Genomic DNA, 25,672 nt, shown 5'->3' with positions numbered 1-25,672 from the left:
AGCGCCGCTATTGAATGGTTCTATTTATTCCTCAAAAAACTCAAAATACAGCACATGTCCAAGATCCAAACACACACACACACCACAAACGCGCACGCATACACCCCCCCACCAGACCCCCGCCTCCCCCCCCACACACACCACCCACCACACACACACACCACCCACCACACACACACACACACACACACACACACACACACACACACACACACACACACACACACACACACACACACACACACACACACACACACACACACACACACACACACACACACACACCACACACCAAACACACACCTACACACCACCCACCCACACCACACACACAAATATGTCATTAATATTTATTTAAATATTCATTGAGTGCTACCACGAGCCTCTGAGTATGTGGGTGTTTTCTTGTTCTTCTTATTCCTGATAGCTGACATGCTGGACTAAGTGAATGTACTGTGCACACATCAGGATGAGCAAGGACAGAAGAAATCTGGTAGATCAGGTACTACTGAATTGGTAAATGTTGCCAGTGTGTCCCTTCTACCTAAGCTGCCTAGGCGAAATATACTCAAAAGTATTCGGTCTGACACAACAATCCCATCGCGGCCCGGCCCCGCCCCGCCTCTAAAAAAAGAAGACTTTATCAGTCCATCAGATGTTTATTGTAGATATGAACGGCGATCTCAATCTTTCCAATCTCAAATTTTTGTGATGAGAAAAACAAGAATAGATTGGTTTGAAAATATTTGTGTGTGAGTTAAGAGTACAAATTGTTGTCACGTTTGTAACAACGTATGCTCGGTTGACGAATCTGGCTGTGCAGCTGCTGCAGTGAATACTAATACGTTCATGGAATATTTAAGACTATTTGAAAACAAGTAATTGCCACAGGGAGTTGTTTATCGTACAATAAAATGCTGCAGGGAGAATAGTACAGTGTTTTATTGCACGACCACTAGTCGTTTATTTCTTATGTGATATCAACAGTATGTTCAGCCTCTTTAAGGACGATGATGAAATGTACAAGCTTCTAAAATATTTACCCCTATTTAAATAGAATCCGACCTCGGCAATGTCGGTCAAGTCCATTTTATGCACAGGTGGGAATTTCACTCATATTCTCACAATGCTCAAGTCGATTACCTGTACCTTTCCTCATGAGGCGAATAAGGGGATCGGGTGGTAAGGCTCGCTCACTTGGATGATGCATGTTATGGTATTCCTATTGTGTAGATCGATGCTCATGATATCAATCACTGGATTGTCTGGTCCAGACTCGATTAATTTCAGACCGCCGTCAAATAGCTGGCATATTGCTGAGTGCGACGTTAAACAACAAACAAAACCCAATGGTGATTGTCATATCTCTGCCACCTTTGGATGTTATCGTTCGGCCATCGCGTTTATCTGCGTTACCCAGTTGCATCTATGGAGAACAACACACTAGACACCATCGTCCAATATACGACGTTATCAAATTGCGAGCCCATGTTCTAAACAAATGACGTCATGATAGAACGGTGTTTAATCGTGAAATAAACCACACTTCGTTCTTCATTGTTCTTTGCGATTTATCGCATAACCATCTTATACAATCCTATCAATACGATACACAACTATAAAATAAGTCTTATGCAGGGTGCCATTAATAATGTATGTGATGTAGAACACATTCGTACACAGGTGTCGTTCACAGGTAATTGGATGAAGCCGAAAGTAGAGTAAGAATAACAAACAGCACACAGGTGATGAAGTCAGTGATACAGCATGGATTAAAAAGTTAAACAAGCTGATTGGACACTAAAAAAATACTTGAACCAGCTGATTGGACACTAAAAAAATATTTGAACCAGCTGATTGGACACTAAAAAAATATTTGAACCAGCTGATTGGACACTAAAAAAATATTTGAACCAGCTGATTGGACACTAAAAAAATATTTGAACCAGCTGATTGGACACTAAAAAAATATTTGAACCAGCTGATTGGACACTAAAAAAATATTTGAACCAGCTGATTGGACACTAAAAAGATAGTTGAACCAGCTGATTGGACACTAAAAAAATAGTTGAACCAGCTGATTGGACACTAAAAAAACAGTTGAACCAGCTGATTGGACACTAAAAAAACAGTTGAACAAGCTGATTAGACACCTAAAAAATAGTTGAACAAGCTGATTGGACACTAAAAAAATAGTTGAACAAGCTGATTGGATACGAGGCTTGACCTTGATCATGAACTTAATCATATCTGCAGCATATCTTCACCAACCTCAACCGTATCCTACCAAGCTCATCAAGAGGACCAACTCCACCACACTCAAATCCAAACCGACCAGGCCAGAAACCGCCCCAATCAGAATCACCCTACCCTACATGGGAAAGACTTCACATGAAATCAGCAGGTATTCCTCAGGACCACCCTCCAAGCAGAACCCAGTAAACCCTCCCCCCAAAAATCCCCCACCCCCCCCACCCCCAATACACACACACATACACTCAAGCCAAGGAATGATCTATACGATTAATTGTGGTTGTGGTGACTCGTGAAACCTCCCACCCTGTAGATCTCCTCAACAAAGAGGCCATGCTCAATCGCACTTCAAAAGTTGTTTTGAAATGCAGACACAATGGGATGTAACTGCAGGAATATTGCTGGACATACAGGCTCAGTTGACGTTTGGAAGTCATCCCTCTTGTCATACAGTTTAGTCCGGAATAGTACAAGCAGACAGACAGACAGACAGACAGACAGACAGACATACACACAGCCCCGCCACACACACACCCCACACAAACACACGCATGCACGCACGCACGCACGCACGCACCACACACACGTCTCTATATAAGTGCAGTGATCTTGAAAGCGACGTTAAACCAAATTTCACCTCATTTGACATTACTGATCAACAGCAAGTACATATGAATGAGTGAAAGGGATAAATCGATTGTAGTCGTGTGGTTTGATATATATTTATAAGATATTTCATGAAGAACAGAGTCAGTCAGTTTGCCATACCACAACTTTACTTTGCAAAGAGAGCGCTTTTTCAGTCCTTAACATTCAGAAAGGAATAGCGCAAGTTCTCAGCCATATGAACATTTGGCATGAAAAATATTGAAACTAGTTTTATGAAACTAAGCCATATACGAACAAACTGAATTTGTTTATACAGACTGATGGACGTTAGTCATTCACGCCAAGACCCGGATGTAACTCCAGTGAAGACGCCCCTTTTGCGGCGCATTATTGTGAAGTTTCAAAGCACTGTGTTGAGAAGAAAGGCATTATACATGCTGGGGCTGTACCTCGTGTCTTTCTCCTCGGTAAGTAGTCTTAGAAATGTATCGAGTGAGGTGATAAAGATCTCATTACATAACTGGCAGTGACATGAATCCCCTAACTCTGACAAGAGAAAGGGGTTGTCCACTAGTTAATGTTCAAAGCCACCTGTTATTGCTTTAGGTCAGGATCACCTGAGAAACAAAACCGTTTCCATAATAATAGGAAATCTCCACTTAAAGAGTCCATTGTACAATTCCAGCTTAGTAGCACTGTGAGTCACTATCCAATGCTAGATGTTTTTTAGTTGTCAAATACGCTTTATATAACATCTTGTGGAGTTTGGAGGATTGATATTTCAAATTACCACCCACTCGTTGACATAAACCATTTACCAGCCACCATTAAATATCATCATAGGATACGACTTTCCTCACCCCCAGGGGGCACGGGTGGCCCAGTCGTCTAAGGCGCCGCGATTCGCTGTGCAGAGTTGCGTCCCTTGGGCACGCCAGAAACCTATGATTGTGGGTTCGAATCCCGGTTCGCCCCGATTATGTTTCTAGGTTTGTCAGCCCGTGCTCGTGGGTTTCACCGAAGTGGTAAACGTCTGAGTCCTGCATCACTTCGGGCTTTCCTCGCACATTAAGCTGATACGCCGTGATGTAACTGGAATACTGTTAAAAGCGGCGTTAAACCCAACTCACTCACTCACTCACTTCTTCACACCAAAAGAGTTAGGCCCCAACAAAGTAGGTTTGTCGTTAAGGGCAACTTTATGGATCTGGCGGTGACTCGGTGACTTGGTGGCAACTCAGATTGGGTGAATTGTTGTTCATAATAACCATCACTGGTTTGCCAGGTCCAATCCGCCGTAAAAAGAGCATTGCTAAATTCGGCTTTATACAACAAACAAGCAAATCAAACAAACTTCTCCTTGATCACGTCTTCACATCCCAGTTGAAGTACAGATATAAGTTTGTAGCATTGCTCAAGCTTGTAACTACACCTGATACTCACAGTAGATCTAGTGGCTGGGCATTGAGAATCGTGCAGAAGATCTTTGCACTGTAAGTTTGATATGCAGTTATGTTTATTGGCCTTTGGCCTTATGGGCCCAACATTTCCAAAAACAAATGTGATGTATTCCATTAAACAGGACCTTATAGATAAATTGACCAGCATTTCCCAATACAAATATGATGTATTCCATCTACCTGGACCTTAAAGATAAATTGGCAGGACCAGCATTTTCCAATACAAATGTGATGTATTCCATCTACCTGAGCCTTAAAGATAAATTGACCAACATTTCCCCCCCAAAATGTGGTGTATTCCACCTCCCTGGACCTGATAGATAATTGTCAGGACCAACAATTTCCAATACAAATGTGATGTATTCCATCTAACAGGACCTTATAGATAAATTGACCAGCATTTACCAATACAAATGTGATGTATTCCATCTACCTGGACCTTGTAGATAAATTGACCACCATTTCCTTATATATACGTTTTGTACCCAACAGGGATGGATAGTGGGACTGAAGGGGCCAGCCTTTCTCGACCTTCAGCAGATCACTGGAGTAGGCACAAGCCAGGGTGCTGCCTTCTTCACAGCTGCAGCCGTTGGGGCTGTAGTGGGAAGTTTGTTCGGTGGTGCTCTCTATGACAGATTCAACCGTCACATAGTGTTGTTTGTGTCATCCTTCCTGTATGCTGTGACGTGTGCAATCATTCCCTGGTGTTCTGTGTACTGGTCAATGGTGATGATGTTCCTGATACACGAGCTGGTTGCAGGTGCTGCCAGGTCAGGTAAGACACTATGCCTCTACAACAGCACATCTCAGCTCGTTACAGGTGCTGCCAGGTCAGGTAAGACACTATGCCTCTACTACAGCACATCCCAGCTCGTTACAGGTGCTTCTAGGCCAGGTAAGATGCTATGCCTCGACTACGGCACATCTCAGCTGGTTACAGGTGCTGCTAGGTCAGGTAAGGCACTATGTCTCTACTACAGCACATCTCAGCTGGTTAGAGGTGCTGCCAGGTCAGGTAAGACACTATGCCTCAGCTATGGCATCATCCTGGTGTTGCAGGATCAGGCTACTCCCAGGATCAAACCAGTCTTGAGTGATTTCTTTCTTGAATCAAATCACTCCCAATAGGATCATAACCCTCCCCCTTTGCAGGACGAAAAAACAACACTCCCCTTATACTGTCTGCATTCTGCAGAGGCGATAAGCAGCGCCCAGTCCTAATAATTTACTTTTCCAAACCTATAAACTGGCTTCATATAAACAGTACTTCGAGATTTAATACCACAAAATGATATCCGAACTTGAAAGCTCTATTTAGTATATTTTTCGAACTAATAATAATATTTTTCGAAAAAATATTATTTCTCTCCCAACGTGTCTAATATTTGATACAGTCATATCACCCATTGTACACTTGCAGTGTGACCCCGTGCGCTGTGCACTGTGCACTGGTCAATGGTATTCCTCGCACACAAGATGATTACAGAGTCTTCCAGATCAGGGACAATCATCTAAACTAAGGCACTTATTTGTTTTTCATTCACTTCCCCTTGTTTGTTTGTTCAACATATTTCATGGTTCATCACCCAGCTGCTACCAGTGGAAACTGTTGAACAAACTCCCCCCCCCCCCCCCACCACACACACACACACAGTTCTTATCGATTGTTTGTCATGAACTCTCTGCTACCTTATTTACTAGAACTACAAATCACCTTACGCATCTCTCTTGCTCGTTTTAGTCGCGGTCGGGTAGCCTAGTAGTTAAAGCGTTCGCTCGTCACGCCGAAGACCCGGGTTCGATTCCCGACATGGGTACAATGTGTGAAGCCCATTTCTGGTGTCCCCTGCCGTGATATTGCTGGAATATTGCTAAAAGCGGCGTAAAACCAAACTCACTCACTCACTCTTTCTCGTTTTAGAACAGCAAATCATAGATTACCCATTGAAACAGGAAGATGGTATAATATTGTAAGAGAGGAAATAAAATGTACATTGTGTAAATATTTGATATCTGATGAAATGCAATTTTTATTAGAATGTCCAAAACTCTCAGAAATTAGAAACAAGTTTTTTGCCTCAATACTACTGTATGTGTTCTTCTGCCGTAAAATTCTTTTATTTGAAGTCCATTACTTATAAGCCAATTCTATTAAAACTGGCGAGTTATATAAGATCATGTATGGAAATGTTCCACTGACACGTTTTCTTCTATTGTATCTAATTCCTGTATCCAATTACATCTCTTTATCACTTGCCCGTGAAGAGATCACCCGTTTAATAAACATACAGCTGTATTACACTGAGAGGAGCTTATGCACACTCGATGACCCCAACAACCTTGTTGCTAGGCTGACGTCACAAGGCATTGTTTCGCCGATGGCTCTTGCAACCAAACTCCATAAATTACGTTATCGGGTAATGTGACGTGATTGTAAACTTTGAGGTGCAAGGCCCCTTTCCACCAGGCGATCGTAAAGTAGCGCAACGACAGTCCTTAGTCTAAGTTAAAGTATGTGAGTTGCGATAGCCTTAGCGCTACGATAATTTTGTGGGACGGACGCCTGAATTCTAAAGGTGGACCATTGTATGATATTAAATTCATACGTTTCAACTTTTGACGTGGTTGAAGTATTATTCTGTTAAACTCAATTGGCTTATACCATGGACCGTGTAGATGTCAGCCTATTTACACTCAACAGTATAATTCTAAAAACATAAATGACAAGAAATAAATAAAATACTAAACTTGCTCCCGTGTAAAACAAATTATATGAAACTCGTGAATAGTTGTGGTAGCTGACTCGCTTTTGCTCGCCAGATACCAGAACTATTCACTCGTTTCATAAAATTGGTTTTACACCGGAGCTCGTTTAGTATTCTATATGTATCACTACGAGAATATACATCATTCATGCTACCAAAACACGTACACCCTTTAAACATCTTTGCTTAACTCAAATCATTCATTTTTTCATTTTTTTCATATATCCTTTCCCAGTTTCTATTTTCTATCTACCCGTGAAGATCCGGGGTAGAATAGGTCCTCAGCAACCCATGCTTGCCGTAAAAGACGACTATGCTTGTCGTAAGAGGCGACTAACGTGGTCGGGTGGTTAGGCTCGCTGACTTGGTTGATGCATGTAATCGTATCCCAATTGAGTGGATCGATGCTCATGATGTCAATCACTGGCTTGTCTGGTCCAGATTCGATTATTTACAGACCGTCGTCATTTAACGGGAATATTGCTGAGTGCGGCGTTAAATAAACAAACAAACAAACGAACGAACAATTATACAAAGAAACAAACAAATTTTCGATCTTCATCTTATCCCTCCCTGGACACGTGTTTATCTTCATCTTCCATAATGATCATCATCAGTGCAAACATGACAAACATGTATTCTATATGTGTCGCTCATGCGTCCAATGAGGTGAAATGTTAATGAATAAAAGCTTCTCTTGGCCTTCTTCTCTTTTAGGTATGAATGTGGAGATCGTGGAGGAGTGGGGGGACGAGGGCAAACCCTTCATGCAGGCCCTGCATTTCTCCTTCTCTCTTGGGGCAACCATCGCCCCTTTCGTGCTTGAGCCGTTCCTCTCCCAGGAACCTGAACAAACAACAATGATCACAGCCAACTATACCTTCACAACAACCATTACTTCAGGCATGAACATGACCAGTACTCCAGCCCCGAGACCAGAGAGTAACATCCATTATGGCTTTTTAATTGTTGCAATTCCCTCAGGAATAGTTTCCTTTGCATTCCTCATCAAATACTTCCATGAAAGGAACCAGGGTACAAGTAACATTCGACGGAAGGACGCACAGAAGGACGCCAAGGACCATGATGAAGAAGAAGGTCCAGTGAGGAAGAAGAGAACTCTCCCTCGACGTCTTCTCATTATCACACTGGCACTCTTTGCCCTCTTCTACTTCTTCCTGGATGAGGTGGAAGACACCTCCCCATCTTTCCTGGCTTTGTTTGTCGTGAAGCAGATGAATTGGACCAAGAAATATGGTGGACGCCTGTCCTCCGCTTTCTGGGCATCCTACACAGCTGGGAGGGGGGTTGGCATCGTCCTCATCAGTTTCGTCACACATGCCCAGTTTTTCACCATCTGCTCCGTCGTCCTCTGCGCCTCTCAGCTCGGTCTCCTCCTGTCAGCCACCTATGGATTTGGTACTGGTATCTGGATCAGCATTGTTGGTATAGGACTGGCAATCTCAGTGGTATTCCCCGCAAGTCTCACCTGGACAGAAAAGGAGCTTGTCCAACTGTCAGGGAAGCTGATGGGTGTCATCTATGTTGCCCTAGGTCTCGGCGGACTTGCAAACCCTCAGATTATTGGCATCACCATGGATCTGTATTCACCTATGTGGTACAGTTATGTTCTGTTTGCTGAGAGCATCTTGTTTTCTATCACCTTCCTAGTTCTGGTGACTTTAGTAAAAAAGGTACTCTCTAAACATACACATGAAATTGTACAAAGAGGAATAAATGAAAACAAAGAAGATCCTCTGACAACCTTCAAAATGAAGAATGAATGTGTTGGTTAAAATGTACCCACCCAGCAATAATAAGTAAATCATTGTTTAATATCTCATGGTCTCCACAGTGGGTCAAAAGAGTTAATTGTTATTCTTTAAGGGTTTTCTCATAAAGGTATTTCTTTAAAAGTGCATGCCATTATCGTCTTGTTATGATTTTGAAATGTCCAAGGGTCGTAATGGGATCTTCATCAATAAAACACTCAACCAAGCCTGACCAACGGATCCAGCACAGTCCTCGCAAGAGTTCTTGGGGCCTAATGGGCTTACTAATAAGTGAGTGAGTGAGTGAGGTGGGTTTAACCCTGATGGTGCCTGGCCGTAAGCTGGCTTTGAATACCGCTCAGTGCCGCTGTTGGATGACGTCGTGGTTTCAAAAACGTATACATATACACATTGTATCAAAAATGTATTTATTCATTTATTCATATTTATAGTGTAACCAAACTGTTTTACATTCAACTCGAATTGACTATCTTTCCAGCAGTATCTAAGGTCAACAAATCAAAAAGGCCGGTGCACTGCTGAGTCATCGGTAAAAGTGCTGGTATTGTCAGTTTGCTACTTTTCCACATTAATGGTAATATGGAAGCACCCGAACGTGGCCAGTAAATTCAAGTGAGCGCCCTTGATTGAAATCTAAAAATCCATTAAGTCATATAATTGGAAAGACATTTGACATATATGTCGGAGAATACATTCATTGAGAAATTTCCGTGAGTTATATTTACTGGTACAAAATGCTGATGAAATGTGTCAGGGTTTTTGACGTCAAAACAAAATTGACGGAAGTGGTCGTGATGTAGGACAACTGGTACCGGGACGGCCTGTATTTAGGCCAACGCGGAATTGCGCTCGTGGGCTTAAAAACGGAAACTATTTCCGTATGTAGGCCCATGGGATTAAATTCGGACACTTATTTTGGATTGATCTTCCTTAAAATATTACTTTTGCCCATTCGAAAGTAAATACGTAACGCAGCACTACACATGGCAAATGTTAATGTAGATTCCACAATAAGTGAAAGTTAAGTTTGGATTCTATTTTAGTTACTTCCTTTTCAAATGTTAAGTCCAGCAGGGGTGGAAATTTAAAAAAAACCCTTCACTTTCCATCGAAGAAGTTTAAGGCCAATTTTCACTTCCCCAAATAATTTCAAAATAAAACTTCAAATCATCAATATGTGTTTATCTCTTTCAACGCCGTAGGCCGGTTTTCCGGCCAAGAAGCATCGAGTCCCCAGACACCGTAGGCCGGTTTTCCGGCCAAGCCGCAGTCACGTCAGAATAGTATATATTTTTATGGACCTAGATCTACCTGTAATATCATTCATTTATTAAATCTTTCATATTTCACAATGTCTGAAATACGTATTCCATTCCAATTTTCATTTTTTATCGATAAATTAAAAAGTTATACAGATGGATTAGATATATGTCTCTACCTTAAGTCACATATACGACTTTCGAGAGCGCCATTAACCCGTAATCCCATTCCTTGGACAATAGAAATGAAATGCGTTGCAATTTTTTTTTAAGAACAACTCGTTTCTTATTATCACTTTCGATCAAACTGTCTTCGGAAATTGAATTTCTCTAATAATAACCGAACAGAAAAACTTTTACGAAAAATTATACAAGTCGACAGACGATATTGATGCTGAAGGTTTCGATTGTTTAAAAGACATAACCACTCCAACTTTAAATAACAATCTTTCAGAAGAACTAGATGAAGAAATAAAAATTAACGAGATAGTTGCTGCTATTAAGACAATGAAAAATAATAAGAGCCCGGGACTTGATGGTTTTCCTATCAAATTTTTCAAATATTTTTGGAAAGATATCAACATTTGGATTTATCACTATATCAAGGACACTTTCAAAAACAACTCTTTGACTTTGACAATGAATAGAGGAGTTATTACGTGCATTCCAAAACCCAATAAAGATAGACGTTTCTTAAAAAATTGGAGGCCCATTTCTCTTTTAAATGCTTTATACAAGATTATTAGCACTTGTATAACAAATAGGATAAAAAAGACACTGGATCTCCTTATCAACGATAACCAGACAGGATTTATCCCAGGTAGGTGTATTATCGAAAACATTAGACTCCTATATGACATCATTTTCGAAACAAAAAGATTAAAGAAAAAGGCCTGTTAATATTAATTGATTTCGAAAAAGCCTTTGACACATTTTCTAAGCGATTCATTATGAAGGTTTTTGATAAATTTGGTTTTGTAACTTATATGCAAACATCGGTATATATCCTGATCTCAAACTTCTTGTGTCATACAAAACGGTCACTTGTCTTCATTTTTCAGCAACGAGAGAGGATGTAGACAAGGAGATCCAATTTCCCCATACTTGTTTCTTTTCGTCGCAGAAATACTAGGCATCATGATAAGAAAAAATACAAATATAAAAGGTATAGTTCTTGGAGAAAGTGAGCAAGTAATAGGTCAATATGCCGATGACACCGAACTATCTTTAGATGGCTCAGCAACGTCTCTAAATGAAGCAGTAAATACACTGAGTAAGTTCTATAGAATGTCTGGCTTACAAATAAACACAGACAAAACTAAAGCTGTATGGATAGGCTCAATGGCAGGGAGTTGACTCATATTATGTCCTGATTTGACATTGGACTGGCACAACGCAGATTTCGGTGTACTTGGAATTAAACCAAACGCTGATTTGATAAGTCTTTGGGTTATCAACACTAGAAAAAGACTGGAAACAATTAGAAGAATTCTTTCAAAATGTCGGAAACGCATGTTGACATTAATAGGGAAAATAACCGTAATAAAAACCTTGCCTTTGTCAACTATAGTTCATATAATAACTGCTTTACCAAATCTCCCAAAATAATTCATAATAGAATTAAACAGCATTTTTTTTCAATTTCATAAGGAATGGAAAGAAAGACAAAACAAGAAAGAAGTGAGTAAAGCTCACATACCCCCGTTATCTCCACTGGTCAACAACAAATAGTAAATAGTTTGTTAATCAATGAAATATTACATATTTCTAACTGATTTTAACTTCAATGTTTGAAAAACTAAGATTGAGTTCCAGTGACAATTGACACCCCCCCCCCCCGCCAAATCTCCCATAATAGCAGTGTTCAGTACGAGAAAGTAGATCACCATGAACACCTTTGAATAAAAATTTGATTGAGGAGTTACATAAGAAGAATTATCAAAAGGACCAAATATTGTTGTCATAAAAACACATAAAACATGGAACAATATCATATAAGAAAATCAATAAATTAATAATTTCCATCTAGCCTTAACAGATATAGTAAAGAATTCATAAATTCAAACTAACACAAAGCACAGATACTTATGATGATCTACATGTGTGGAAACAATTTTGGAAAATATATTAGCTATACAGAACCAGTCACCAAAATTTCCAAATTCCATCATGTTTCCATGAAAACAGCGAAAGAGAAATTTTCAGAATCTTATAAAAGATAAAAAACAATCATTGTGGTTAATGTAGCAAGTTTGCTGAAGCTAGGATACATAATATTGTAAACTCTACCCAAAATTTATGTTTCACCATGATTACATGGAAACGGCAAAAATTTAAAAAATTCAGAATCTTCAAACTAGCAAAAGGCACAAGTACTCATTGTGGTAAATGTGTGTAGCAAGCTTGATGAAGCTAGGATGCATAGTTAAAAAGATATGGGCCGTACAAAACACCCACCCTAAAAGTTTAACTTTCTTAATGTTTCCATAGAAATGGCAAAAATTAAAAAACCCAGAATCTTCAAACTAGCAAAAGGCACATGTACTCATTGTGTTTAATGTGTGTAGAAAGTTTGGTGAAGCTAGGGTGCATGGTTAAAAAGTTATGGGCCGTACAAAAGCTCGGACGGAAGGACGGGCGGAAGGACGGACGAACGGAACGCTATTTATCATACAATAGGTATACAGGGGGTATTTGCCATGTAAAGGATTTATGTGACTCTAACGGTTTTATTCCATTCCCTGAGCTGAAAATAATGTATGGTATAAAAGGTACTTTATTGGACTACAACCGTTTGCTCTTAAACATCCCTAAGCCATGGAAAGATCTTGTGCATGATTTAGATAATCTACACACAATGCAACTAAACATTTCTTCCCCATGGCTTGATTTACTTAAGACAAGCAAAGGTTCTAGGATCTTTTATGACAACTCCATTTCATCATCTAACTTTCCAGAAATTTGTGAGAAGTGGGAACAAGAATTTAACAATCCAATTAATTGGAAATATGTATTTTTACAATATAGAAAATCTACAATAGATACAAAACTATTAGAATTCCAATTCCAATTCTTACACAAAATTATATACACTAAAAAGGAATTGTTAATGATGAACTTGATTGACAACAACCTTTGTTCATTTTGCAATTTAGACAGTGAAAACATCGCTCATGTATATTTAGAATGTTCTTGTGTCAAAGAATTCTGGGTCGAATTTAATGCTTTCATAAGCGTTATTTTATGTCATGTTTTCATTACAAAACAATATATCTATTTTGGAGATACAAACAACATCTTATTAAATCACTTATTGATATTGGCAAAAAGACACATTTACGTAACACATATTAAAGGAGTAAAAACGTATTTTAAGTCATACAGAAATATACTGAAAGATATTTACCATGTCGAAGTGTTCCTTGCAAAAAGAAACGGAACAATTATTTCTTTCACTAAAAAATGGAGTTTAATGGAGAAAACCGTAACGTGGACGGATTAGCTTCCTTAATCTATATATCTTACACTTTTTACAAAGTATGAAAGGTGAACCTACTGTCATATCACTTCCTGTACATTTCTCTCATTATAATTTACGAGCAATTTGATGCCTCTTATGATACGATGACTATGTACCCTCTGGAATGAATAAAAACAATGAAAAACAAACAAAACTCACTCGGTTATTATGTTGTATTTTGAGATCACTTACATGACCTGTGTGATTGAAAGTTTTTATTATTATGAATAGTTCTGTTTTTATGTATAAAAACCTATGTAACTTAGTTTTCTATTGTCTTGTTTACCCTTCCTTATATTTTGATGTAATGCAAACATTCGAGCAAAATTCAGGTGAACCTTGTGGCTCTTCAGGTATTGTTATAGAAGACCGGATACATTTTTATATTTCTGAACACTTTTCTGTTTGCAATGGCTTATTTACATGTTCAAAGATTGGTTAAATATCAGTTGCAAGATAAATTGTCAATACCTCACCGTTCGAGAAAACAACTTTTTACATTTGTAAATATATGTGTGTTTCTTAATTTTTGAATAACATGTTTCTAAAGATGTTATGAATTGTTTCAGGTACCTGGATTTCACAATCTGACACCAGCTACATTTTAGAAGATTTTGCTCAAACATGTCAGACAAGGGACTCGCCGAATGATGAATAATACCTCCCGAGAACAACCAACAGATTCACCTCAGAAAGTGATGATTCTAACTGAATAATGCCACATCAGTGTGACTGTGGGTGATTTATTACGACACTAATCAAGTCTGAATGAATTTAAGCCAAAGCACTGTGACTATGTCCAGGTTGTGTACACCGACACTGACTATACAAATCTGAATGACTTTTGTGGTTTACTGCAGAAACATTATTGACTTTAGATATTCTTCTTCCATGAAATTCTGCTGAGATTTGACTAATTTGTTTATTTAGAAAATGGCATTGAAGCGTCTGTTCTGTAAGTTTTTGCAAACACCACTGGTTACTTTATGCTAGTTCATCTTCTTGCTGGATCAAATTTCAATTTGTGATATGTACCAATGAAATGTCATATTATCAATAAATATTTTTTTTTTTCAAAAACATTATTTGTTTTGCTTCATTAGCATAAAGAAATATAATACTGATCAGCCATCACATAGGTGCTGAACATATATAAAATATACTAATGCCCTGAATGTTTTCCTACTCTTAATACAGCTCACTAAACAAGGGTTGTAGTTCCACGTTAGTAGAAAAATGACATTGATATGTTTTTCTGTACCTTATTTAGGTGTTTTCTATTGATGCCATTAGTCTTATGCACCAATTTGGGGCAATTGTATTCTGTCTCGAACTCCCATGAAATTACACTGTCCAGATATAACAAGTACTGATACCGTTCCAAACTAATCTTTTAATCTCACCAGGGCCAAATGACAAAGCACATAGCCAATGACTTTCCATTTTTTCTGAGTGAAATGGGGTTATGCCACTTTTAGCAATATTGCAACAATATAACGGTGCGTGACACCAGCAATAGGCGTCACACATTTGTACCCATGTCGCGAATCGAATGTTATAGTTTCATCACTGATACGTTTCAAATGGAGTTATGTCTGTTTTATTTTAATTCCAAAAGCACAGGACTAATATTAAAGTTCATGTTCCATAAAGGATGATGAACACGCTTCCGATTCCATAAGCTGTAGTATTCTTCTAAAAGCAACAACGTTCATTTAACTCCAATGCTAATAATACTTTCCTTTGATATGAATTAATAATTATTGTAACATAATAATTCCTAACTAAACTCGCTCGACTGCTTTTCCCCAATCGCCCACAACTTTCATGTCTTCCGGTTTCATTTTTAACCCACCTTTTTCAAACTATATCTTACAATTCTCAGGGCACTAATCTTACAATAGCTGAACATGTAAAAATGAAATAGGCACATTGAAACATGACATAGGCACATTGAAACGACAGAGAGAAACAGGAACGTTACATAGGCACATTGAAACATGATATAGGCACATTGAAACAACATGACATAAGCACATTGAAACATGATATAGGCACATTGAAACAACATGACATGGGCACATTGAAACATGACATAGGCACATTGAAACATGACAAAGGCACATTGAAACATGCCATAGGCACATTGAAACATGACATAGGCACATTGAAACATGACAAAGGCACATTGAAACATGGCATAGGCATATTGAAAGATGACATAAGCAAATTGAAACATGACAAAGGCACATTGAAAGATGACATAGGCACATTGAAACATGACGTAAGCACATTGAAACATGACATAGGAATATTGAAACAACATGACATAGGCACATTGAAAGATGACATGGACACATTGAAACATGACAAAGGCACAGTGAAACAACATGACATTGGCAGATTGAAACATGACATAGGCAGATTGAAACAACATGACATAGGCACATTGAAACAACATGATATAGGCACATTGAAAGATGACATAGGCACATTGAAAGATGACATTGGCAGATTGAAACATGACATAGGCACATTGAAAGATGACATAGGCACATTGAAAGATGACATTGGCAGATTGAAACATGACATAGGCACATTGAAACAACATGCCATAGGCACATTGAAACATGATATAGGCATATTGAAACATGACATAGGCACATTGAAACAACATGACAAGACACATTGAAAGATGACATAGGCACATTGAAACATGCCATAGGCACATTGAAAGATAACACAGGCTCATTAAAACATGACATAGGCACATTGAAAGATGACATAGGCACATTGAAAGATGACATAGGCACATTGAAACAACATGACATAGGCACATTGAAACATGACATTGGCACATTGAAACATGACATAGGCACATTGAAACAACATGCCATAGGCACATTGAAAGATGACATAGGCACATTGAAACAATATGCCATAGGCACATTGAAAGATGACATTGGCACATTGAAACATGACAAAGGCACATTGAAACATGACATAGGTAATTGACATATTATATTCCTGTTTTATCTAATTAACGTGCACATGGTTGGAGGTCCATCGTGGCAGAGATATGAAACTAGGACAGCACTGACAAATTCAAGGGCACCGGTAGGACGCAGAAAGACCAAGGAGCACCATCGCATTTGAACTCACGAAGGATGGTTGCACAAACATTCTTTACTATCATCGACATTGTTGATAGAACAATTTGACGACAAACTCGTTGTCAGCGGGATTCGAACTCGCAATATCCGCACCAACGGCTAAGGAAAGCAATTTTCTACCAAGCCGACCGCCTCCGTGGTCATGTGGATATAGCGCCTATCCGGAGAGAGGAAGTTTGATGGTTCGATCCCCGACCCGAGATTTTTTTTTATTACACTGTTGCCGTGGTAGAGGCGAGATTTAATGGGTTTTAACATGGTGTTTAAGTTTATTGCACTCACACAGCTACGTGTGTGCGGGTTCCTGTAGTGCTAACTCACTAAGAATCCAGGCCGCAGTTCACATGTATACCCAACTCAGACACAGTTTACTGCCAGACGTTATTTTGACGTAGAAAAAGCACTATTGTGACGTGATACAACCATTGTTGACGTGGAGGAAGTACCATTGTGACTCGGTACAGACATTGTTGACGTAGAGGAAGAGCCATTGTGACGTGATACATACATTACTGTTGACGTCAGAGTAATAAAAGAGTACGAAATACACACTCATGTTGTAATGTTCGGGGGCACGTTCGCTCATCCAGCGGTCTGCAACAGTTCGAAGCGCTTGCGCACTCTTCTAAAATGGCGGTGCAACTTCCGCTTGGTTGCCTTGACATAATGAAGAACGTAATAGAAGAGGCTCGCTGACGAACTGATGCAATTTACGATTACTTTGTAGATATGGGGCAGAATGAGAATGATAGGGTGTTAGCTGTCTTTGCTCATTTCCTCGCTGATCCAGTCAAGAATTTCTTGTTCCGCTGTCAAACTCAGCTTCCTTTTTGGTTTGAGAACGAAGGGACCCTGGCAGCGATTGTTCCGCTTGCAATCGCACCACTGTAAGGCGAATCGCTGTACGTTGCTTGAAAGTGATTGGCACTTTGCAACGCAACCCAAGTATGAATAGATCATTAGTTCCTTTGCTTGTAACTCTGTTATCAAGATTTAAATGTAATAAGTTATTTATCAAAGTTAATTGTAGATATGAACGCTGAACACATATAACACGAGTATTAGTTTGAAGACTTTTTGTGTTTCAGTTACGCCAGCAGCCGGATGGCAAGTGAACAGATGTTACAGTTTGATCACTGATGCGTTTCAAATGGAGTTATGACTGTTTTATTTTAATTCAATTTGCATGTTAAAGTTCATGTGAGTGAGTGAGTGGGTATGGTTTTACGCCGCTTTTAGCAATATTCCAGCAATATCACGGCGGGGGACACTAGAAATGGGCTTCACACATTGTACCCATGTCGGCAATCGAACCCGGGTCTTCGGCGTGACGAGCTAACGCTTTAACTACTAGGCTACCCGACAGCCCCTAAAGTTCATGTTCCATAAAGGATGATGAACGCGCTTCCGATTCCATAATCTGTTGTATTCTTCTAAAAAACAAGAAGGTACATTTAACTCAAAAACTAATAATACTTTCCTTTGATATGATTTAATAAATGACATTAATCATTGTAACATAATAATTCCCAACTAGACATAATTAAACATGAAGATAGCCCTGATATCCAGATGGTGGAACAGGTGTCCTTGTGCATGGCAACATACGATATAGTTGACGCCACACAAACTCGTTGCCAAATGGAAATACAGTAAACTACGGTTATAACGAACTCAAAGGGACTACTAATTTTAGTTCGTTATAACCGTTATTCGTTATAAGCATATATACAGCATAACTACAGCATATAGTCGGGACTAAAATGTTTGTTCGTTATATCCGTTAGTTCGTTATAAGCGTTTTCGTTATAACCGTAGTTTACTGTAGGTGATTTGGAACGGATTTTCAGTTGTGTTTTGCACATTTAAACAGCCAGAAAGATCAGCTGTGGTATACGTTCCAGGTCGAATGTCGTACAGCATACAAAATGTACAATTTGATAGATGTCACAAAACACTGTCTTACTGACGGAAATATACCTGTACATCACAATATGATATTGGTATGGACAGGGCTACATTCATGTATATATTATTAAAATTTTGCTGTGTTCATTGTGATTCCTGCAACCTGATTAGCTGAATTAGTCACGTGTTATTGTTTTCATTTCCCAATTAATGTGATAAAGTTACCCACGCCCACCAAGGCGTACTACTTTTATTTCTAGGGAATGTCGGGGAATTTCCAATATTACAGTCGAGCAATTCCCTTCCTGCTCACGTGTATCGTTATGGACAGGGCATTTAACCAAATTCACGCATATTCATTGTCCAAACAACCCTTTGAGACCGAAGGCCGAGAAGGAATTAAACAGCAAAAGTGCAGGCTCGCTCGCCTGTTTTCCTCCACTCGTCTTGTTCCTCAACTTTCATGTCTCAGGGTTTCATTCATAACCCGTCTTTTCCAACTATGTCTTCCCATTCTAAGGGCATTAGTGTTTGAATCTAACGGTGCTGGCCATGTCATTTGAAACAGCCGAGTTCTCCCGCACGTATTTGTTCCGGTTCGTTACAGAATGACTGTTGACCGTTGATTGGCTACAGACCTCGTGGGCGTGTCAACTTTTGTGCATAAATTAAACAATCACCTGAATCATGTCACGCCACTATATGTATTTCTGCACATGGAATGTTTATCATTGTCGTTATTTTGGTCTGCTTTAATATGTGCAACTGTTTTTGATTAACCTATTTTATGATATACTTCAGTGTGAAAGAGTAAGTTTGCCGAAGTTGAGGAAAGTGATATTTTCTTGAGGAATGACTGTGTATTTTTCGGTTCATTGAGGTATGAATCGAAAAACTGATGTGCAAACTGTGTGAATCCGCGTAGCGTAGTTTAATTGTTTAATTGGCATGTGGTAGCATTTCAATAACGAATGAATGTTATCCGATCAGGGTGTATCTTTATAGGGCAAGAAATGGGGGAACGCATGTGCATTTCAATTTGCACATGACTCACGTGCATCAGGTTACCATGGCCGTTGCCGTGATGCGTTTGGGCGATCGGTTTTATTGTCAACTGCTTTGTTTGTTTATCATCAAATTTCATTTTTCCGGACAATGTAATGTTAAATTTTAGAAACTTTGCCAAAATTTACCCAGATATTTAAATGACAACTTTTCAGGCAATGTTACTTGGGTGACGTTTCTTTTGCGGTTCAGTATAGTTGGGCTTTCGTCTGCAACATACCTGCGCAAACGGGGAATAGATGAAGTCTTACCTGTATTTTTCATTAAATATCGTAACAATTTCCAATAAGAAGATTTGTTTTCTAAGTATAATTGTCTAAATTGGAGAAGAACATTTCCTTTGCATAATATTTCATATTATTTACTTTATTTTTTTGTTCTCTGCACAATGTTCTGTACTTGTTTTTATTTGTTTTCCTTGAAATCTTTAGTGACCTGTTTCTTTTCCTTATTGCCTTCCGTAATTCGGAATTGAACCGCGGTTTATCATTCGGTCGAATTCTAACCTTTTTAGACGGTACACACATTTTAATATAATTATTAAATTTTGAGTAAAAACATTCAATAGATTCATCAATATCTTTATATTTGTTAAAGAGGTCAATCCAATCAATTGATTGAATAAGATTGTTTAATCTATCATATTCACCTCTTCCACAACAACAGATATCTCTAGGAAATTATGATTTGGTTGATAAATGTGTTTTCACTAATATATACGTGCCCATATGATCACTAATCTCATTATGAAAATCAATCACTTCAGAATCATCTACAGAAACATCTTCATCTTACAATACTTCACTTACAATAATCGGATCTAGTAAAGTTGTTTTAGAAATCCGAGTAGGTTCATTTATCAAATTGCATAATTTCATTCTGTCTCACAAATCATGTACATGAAGTTTCCTCGCAGACAAAAGATTTTCATTGATATCTCCGACAATCACTAAATTAATGTAATATCGAACGCATGATCAATACTGTCGTCTAGGCCATTCCAGAAATTATTTTTATTATACTCTGGTGTGTACTCAACACACAGAATTAAGGTTTTGTGGTAGAAATATCTGTATCCATATAGTTTCATCAAGAACATTTTCTTATACACACTTAAAAAAAAAGAAACAAATAGTTAAAAAATAAGGATATTTATTAAGCGGATGTAGAAGTATATACACAGAATATGCGTGAACACAATCAAATCAAATTAGACACAATGATCGACAAAAGCATTGTCGTCATTGTCAGCATTAATTCAATTCAGTCATTGCACATGTGTAGCCACAAGGGGGCGTCATGGTCAGTACACAGATTGCGCAAGTCGTCGGATTTTTTCGTGGGGAATTCTTCGCCATTCCTCCTGTAAGGCGTTGGCGAGTTGTGCCAGTGTGTGGGGACGTTGGTGACGTTGACGGACGCGTCGATCAAGTTCGTCCCACAAATGTCCAATCGGGTTGAGATCAGGCGATTTGGACGGCCATGGAAGGACATTGACGTTCTCATTAACAAGGAAATTATCTGTTGCACGTGCTGTGTGGGACCGAGGGTTGTCATGTTGGAACAGCTCCCTCTTGCGGTCCAAAGTTGGGAGGAGGTGAAGACGCAGAATTAGGTCTATGTATCGCTTTGCTGTAAGATTGCCCTGGACAACCACTAACTGTGATCTACCCGTGTAGGATATGGCTCCCCACACCATGACACTCCCTCCACCAAATCGGTCCACCTGTCGAACGCAGTTCGGCGCAAATAAAACTGTTTTTGCAAATAAAAGTGTTTTTGCCCACCCCCTCCAAACTCCCTGCCAAATTCTTATGATTTCCAACTTTGGAGTTTAGTTTACTGGTCTCGCAGAATAATATCGTAACAATGTTTGCTTAACTTCTCTGGTTTCGCGGAAGAACAATGCAACAATAATATTTTGTCGGTATTCGCCGGTCACATACGTTTCCCCACTCAAATTCAGTTACGCAACGAAAAATAGTTCCATGAATATATACAACATAATCTGAAAATATGGCAACATTAACATAATTCTATTCTCTGAACACATTGACCAGCGGTATTTGGGCTTAATCATATCTTAAAAATAGGTAAAAGGAAAGTGAACAAAAATATAAACATGACTCGATGCACCGAGGCGCGGTCAACCATTAAATGTGGATTTATATATGACGTCACATAAGTTTGTAAAGAGGTGCATTTCGAGTCGAACGGGAGCATGAGAAAAATGCTGTTGAAAATGAAGTTTAACAGAAACTCAGAAACCGGAATAGTAATTCTGTCTACGGGTACTTTCTCGTCCCCTATGACCGAGAAAACAGGTAGGCAAGTTTTTTGTTTTTAAAAAAATTAAGTTTCTTTCCTTACCTTTTTATGTCTTATTTTTTTCAAAGCTAGATTAATTTTATGTGTCTAACCATTGTACATTTTCAGAGCCTATTAATTTAATGTTTTTCATTTTAGATTTGCTGTGTCTTGGTTTCTAATCTTGGAGGGTTTTTTCCGATACGATAGTGAATCGGGTACGTTTTAGTTTAGGATTGATTAGGGGCAGTAGCTTTGATCCGTCGGCGGCCATATTTGAGCAGGGTAGATCTGGTCTACAACATTATTTTCATTCGTAACTGTCTTGGTGCTAGATTCCTGTCATTTCCGAAGACAAGACATGAAAGTCAATATCGCTCAGTAAATCAGTTTCGTTCACCTCCGTAGTTTAACAAAATTTATTTTCTTCACTTGCGTTATTAGTATTGATAGATATCCATTCCATATCCAAATCACCGTAAGGACAATCCATTTTGTTTCATGTAGCAGCTAGACGACATCAAATACCAGAACCAATGCATTTATATATTTTTAGGCAAAATACTAAATTAATTATATTGCTGATAAATACAGGGATAAAAAAGAAAATAGAAAAAACGTACCGTCTTCAAAGTCAGGACAGCCAGGACATGGTTCGGGTATGATGCTACACAAGGGCAGCCATTCAATACTTTAGGTATGAGGCTACATAAGAACATCCAGACAAGGGTTCGGGTATGATGCTAAACCACGGCAACCAGGCAATAGTTCAGGTAAGATGCTACACTAGGACAGCCAGGCCATGGTTCGGGTAGGATTCTACAACAGGACAGCTAGGCCATGGTTCGGGTAGGATTCTACAAAAGGACAGCTAGGCCATGGATCGGGTACGATGGATGCTTCTTCACCAGAACATCCAGGCAATGTTTAGGATATAATGCTACACAAGAACAGTTAGGCAATGGTTCAGGTAGGATGCAACGCCAGGCAGACAGATCATGGTTCGGGTATGAAGCTACACAGGTGCAGCCAAGGTTCGGGTTTGAAGCAACACAAGGGCAGCCAGGCCGTTGTTCGAGTAGGATGCTACACCAGAGCAGCCAGACCATGGTTCGGGTATGATGCTACACAAGGACAACCAGGCCATGGTTAGGGTACGAAGCTGCACAAGTATAGCCAGGGTTCGGGTATGATGCCATACCAGTGCAGCCATGATTCTGGTATGAAGCTACACCAGAACAGGACATGGTTCGGGTATAATGCTGCACTGGGACAGCTAGGCCTGGCTTTGGGTACGATGCTTCACCAGGGCAGCCAGGCCATGGTTAGGATATAATGCTACACCGGTGGTTCGGGTACGAAGCTACGCAAGTGCAGCCAGGATTCGGGTATGATGCTACACTGGTAAAGCCAGGCAACAGTCCGGGTAGGATGCTACACTACTGTAGCCAGGCCTTGGTTCAGGTGGGATGCTACACAAGGGGAGCCAGGCAATTGTTAGGGTATGATGCTACACCAGTGCAGTCAGGGTTCGGGTGTGATGCTACACCAGAACAGCCAGTACATGGTTGGGGTTTAATGCTATACAGGGGCAGCCAGGCCATTTAATACAGCCTCAATCACCAGGAATGTTTGAGAAACATTTCCAGTTGTGATATCAATTTCTTTTTTTTCCATTTCATTTCGAACCAGTCATAGGGCTGAAACGAATACACATTGAGGCGAATACGATTCGTAACACGAGTATAGGGTAATGAATACGAATATGTATTCACAAATACAAAGACAAGTCAGCAGTTGATGTATTATTTGTTATAGTCAGTGAAACATTAACAACATAAATTATTTGACATGGTTTGTTAATTATATATATATAATAATTGAATTTTACTGCAAATGCGTCGTTTCGGTGTAGATCCTTATACCGTTGTCAAGCATGCAAGTGTTGTCCATAAATTGTCAACTTCTAAGTAATGGCCCGCCTCCGTGGTCTAATTGTAGAGCGTCCGCCCGGAGAGCGGAAGGTCCGGGGTTCGATCCCCGGCCGCGTCATACCAAACGACGTTAAAAGATGGTACGTGTTGTTATCCTGTCTGGCGCTCGGCATTAAGGGGCTAAAACAAGGACTGGTCAGACAGTATACTGTGTCTGAGTGGGGTATTCATGTTAAACTGCGGCATGGTATCTCAGTGAGCTAGCACTATAAATCGGCATCAGTCCGGACTAGTACAAGCAGCCACACACATGCACGTCGCCATAATCTGTATAGTGCAATAATCCTGGACGCGACGTTAAACCCAATTTCACCCCATGTTGTTCATTTACTATCTGACGGAGACAAAGCAATAAGCTTGCCTATTATGTCCATCTCATGTTATGTTCATAATGTAAGGATGACATGGTTGAGCTATAATGCATGTATGTTTTATGGTCTTAGTCTGTATACCAACATCACAGCACCAGTTAGATAGGTTGTCGAATGTTATTTCGTATTTACACCTATTGCGTATCACTGTATCACCGTCCCTGAGCACAAACCCAAAGGAGCTGTCCCTCTTGGCACTTGTTAATTAGAGCGAGTGAGTGTTTTTTCACCGCTTTTTAGCAATATTTCAGCAATATCACGGCGGGGGACACCCGAAATGGGCTTCACACATTGTACCCATGTCGGGAATCGAACCCAGGTCTTCGGCGTGACGAGCGAACGCTTTAACCACTAGGCTACCCGACCGTCCCAACAATGATTGTAACTGGGTATCCCGCCGCTTTCTTTATTTCCAAGATCTGAACGACCTGCTTCCCTGACATAATCTTCACTATCACAGTGATCAAGTGAGTGCGAGTACCTGGTTCCAACTACCCTTCTTCTTTCCTGATTTACTGCTATCGATTTATTGATTCTGTATTCCCAAATTGCATAAAGGTCCTATATGTCCAATATTTTCACATTCCCCGCGCTTCACATCATCGAATTTTGGGTTGTGTCCTAAAAATCCACAGTTATCATTGAGACTTACTATCCCTGAAATCTTGTGAATTTTTTCTATTTCTTAGTGAGTGAGTGATTATGGTTTTACACCGCTTTTAGCAATATTTCAGCAATATCACGGCGGGGGACACCAGAAATGGGCTTCACACATTGTACCCATGTCGGGAATCGAACCCGGGTGTTCGGCGTTACGAGCGAACGCTTTAACCACTAGGCTACCCGACCGCTCCTCTATTTCTTAAGAAATTCAGCTGGTGAAAGCAACTGTAGCTTTTCCATGTTTCTGTAATTCATGTGCATACCTTGTCGCCGATTCCATGGCACAGATATCTTGATGGCATTATATGGGACATTTTCTTCAGCTAATAATCTCTTCTGAATACCCTCATTTCTTAACCCACAAACCAATCTTTCTCTGAGTGCTTCATTGAGGACATTCCTAAACTGACAATGTTGCTTTCATTTCCTGGATACAGTAATGAATGTTTAGATTGCCTCTCCTTCTAGCTGATTAAACCTTGAACCCGACCCATCCACGTCCTTCTTAAACTAGATCGAATGCACAAAA

The 25,672-nt window shown here is 39.5% G+C and overlaps 1 pseudogene; it reads left to right on the top strand.

Moving 5' to 3' along the window:
* The first annotated feature begins 448 nt into the window (after positions 1–448).
* Positions 449–8,907, top strand: LOC139458249 (sodium-dependent glucose transporter 1A-like; annotated as a pseudogene).
* The last annotated feature ends 16,765 nt before the right edge of the window (positions 8,908–25,672 follow it).

This window comes from Haliotis cracherodii, unplaced genomic scaffold, assembly GCF_022045235.1.
Source record: "Haliotis cracherodii isolate W230 unplaced genomic scaffold, xgHalCrac1.p SCAF_12, whole genome shotgun sequence".
Classification (NCBI taxonomy): Eukaryota; Metazoa; Mollusca; class Gastropoda; order Lepetellida; family Haliotidae; genus Haliotis; species Haliotis cracherodii.
The sequence above is the reverse complement of the archived record's forward strand: the minus strand, read 5'-3'. Positions and strand labels throughout refer to the sequence as shown.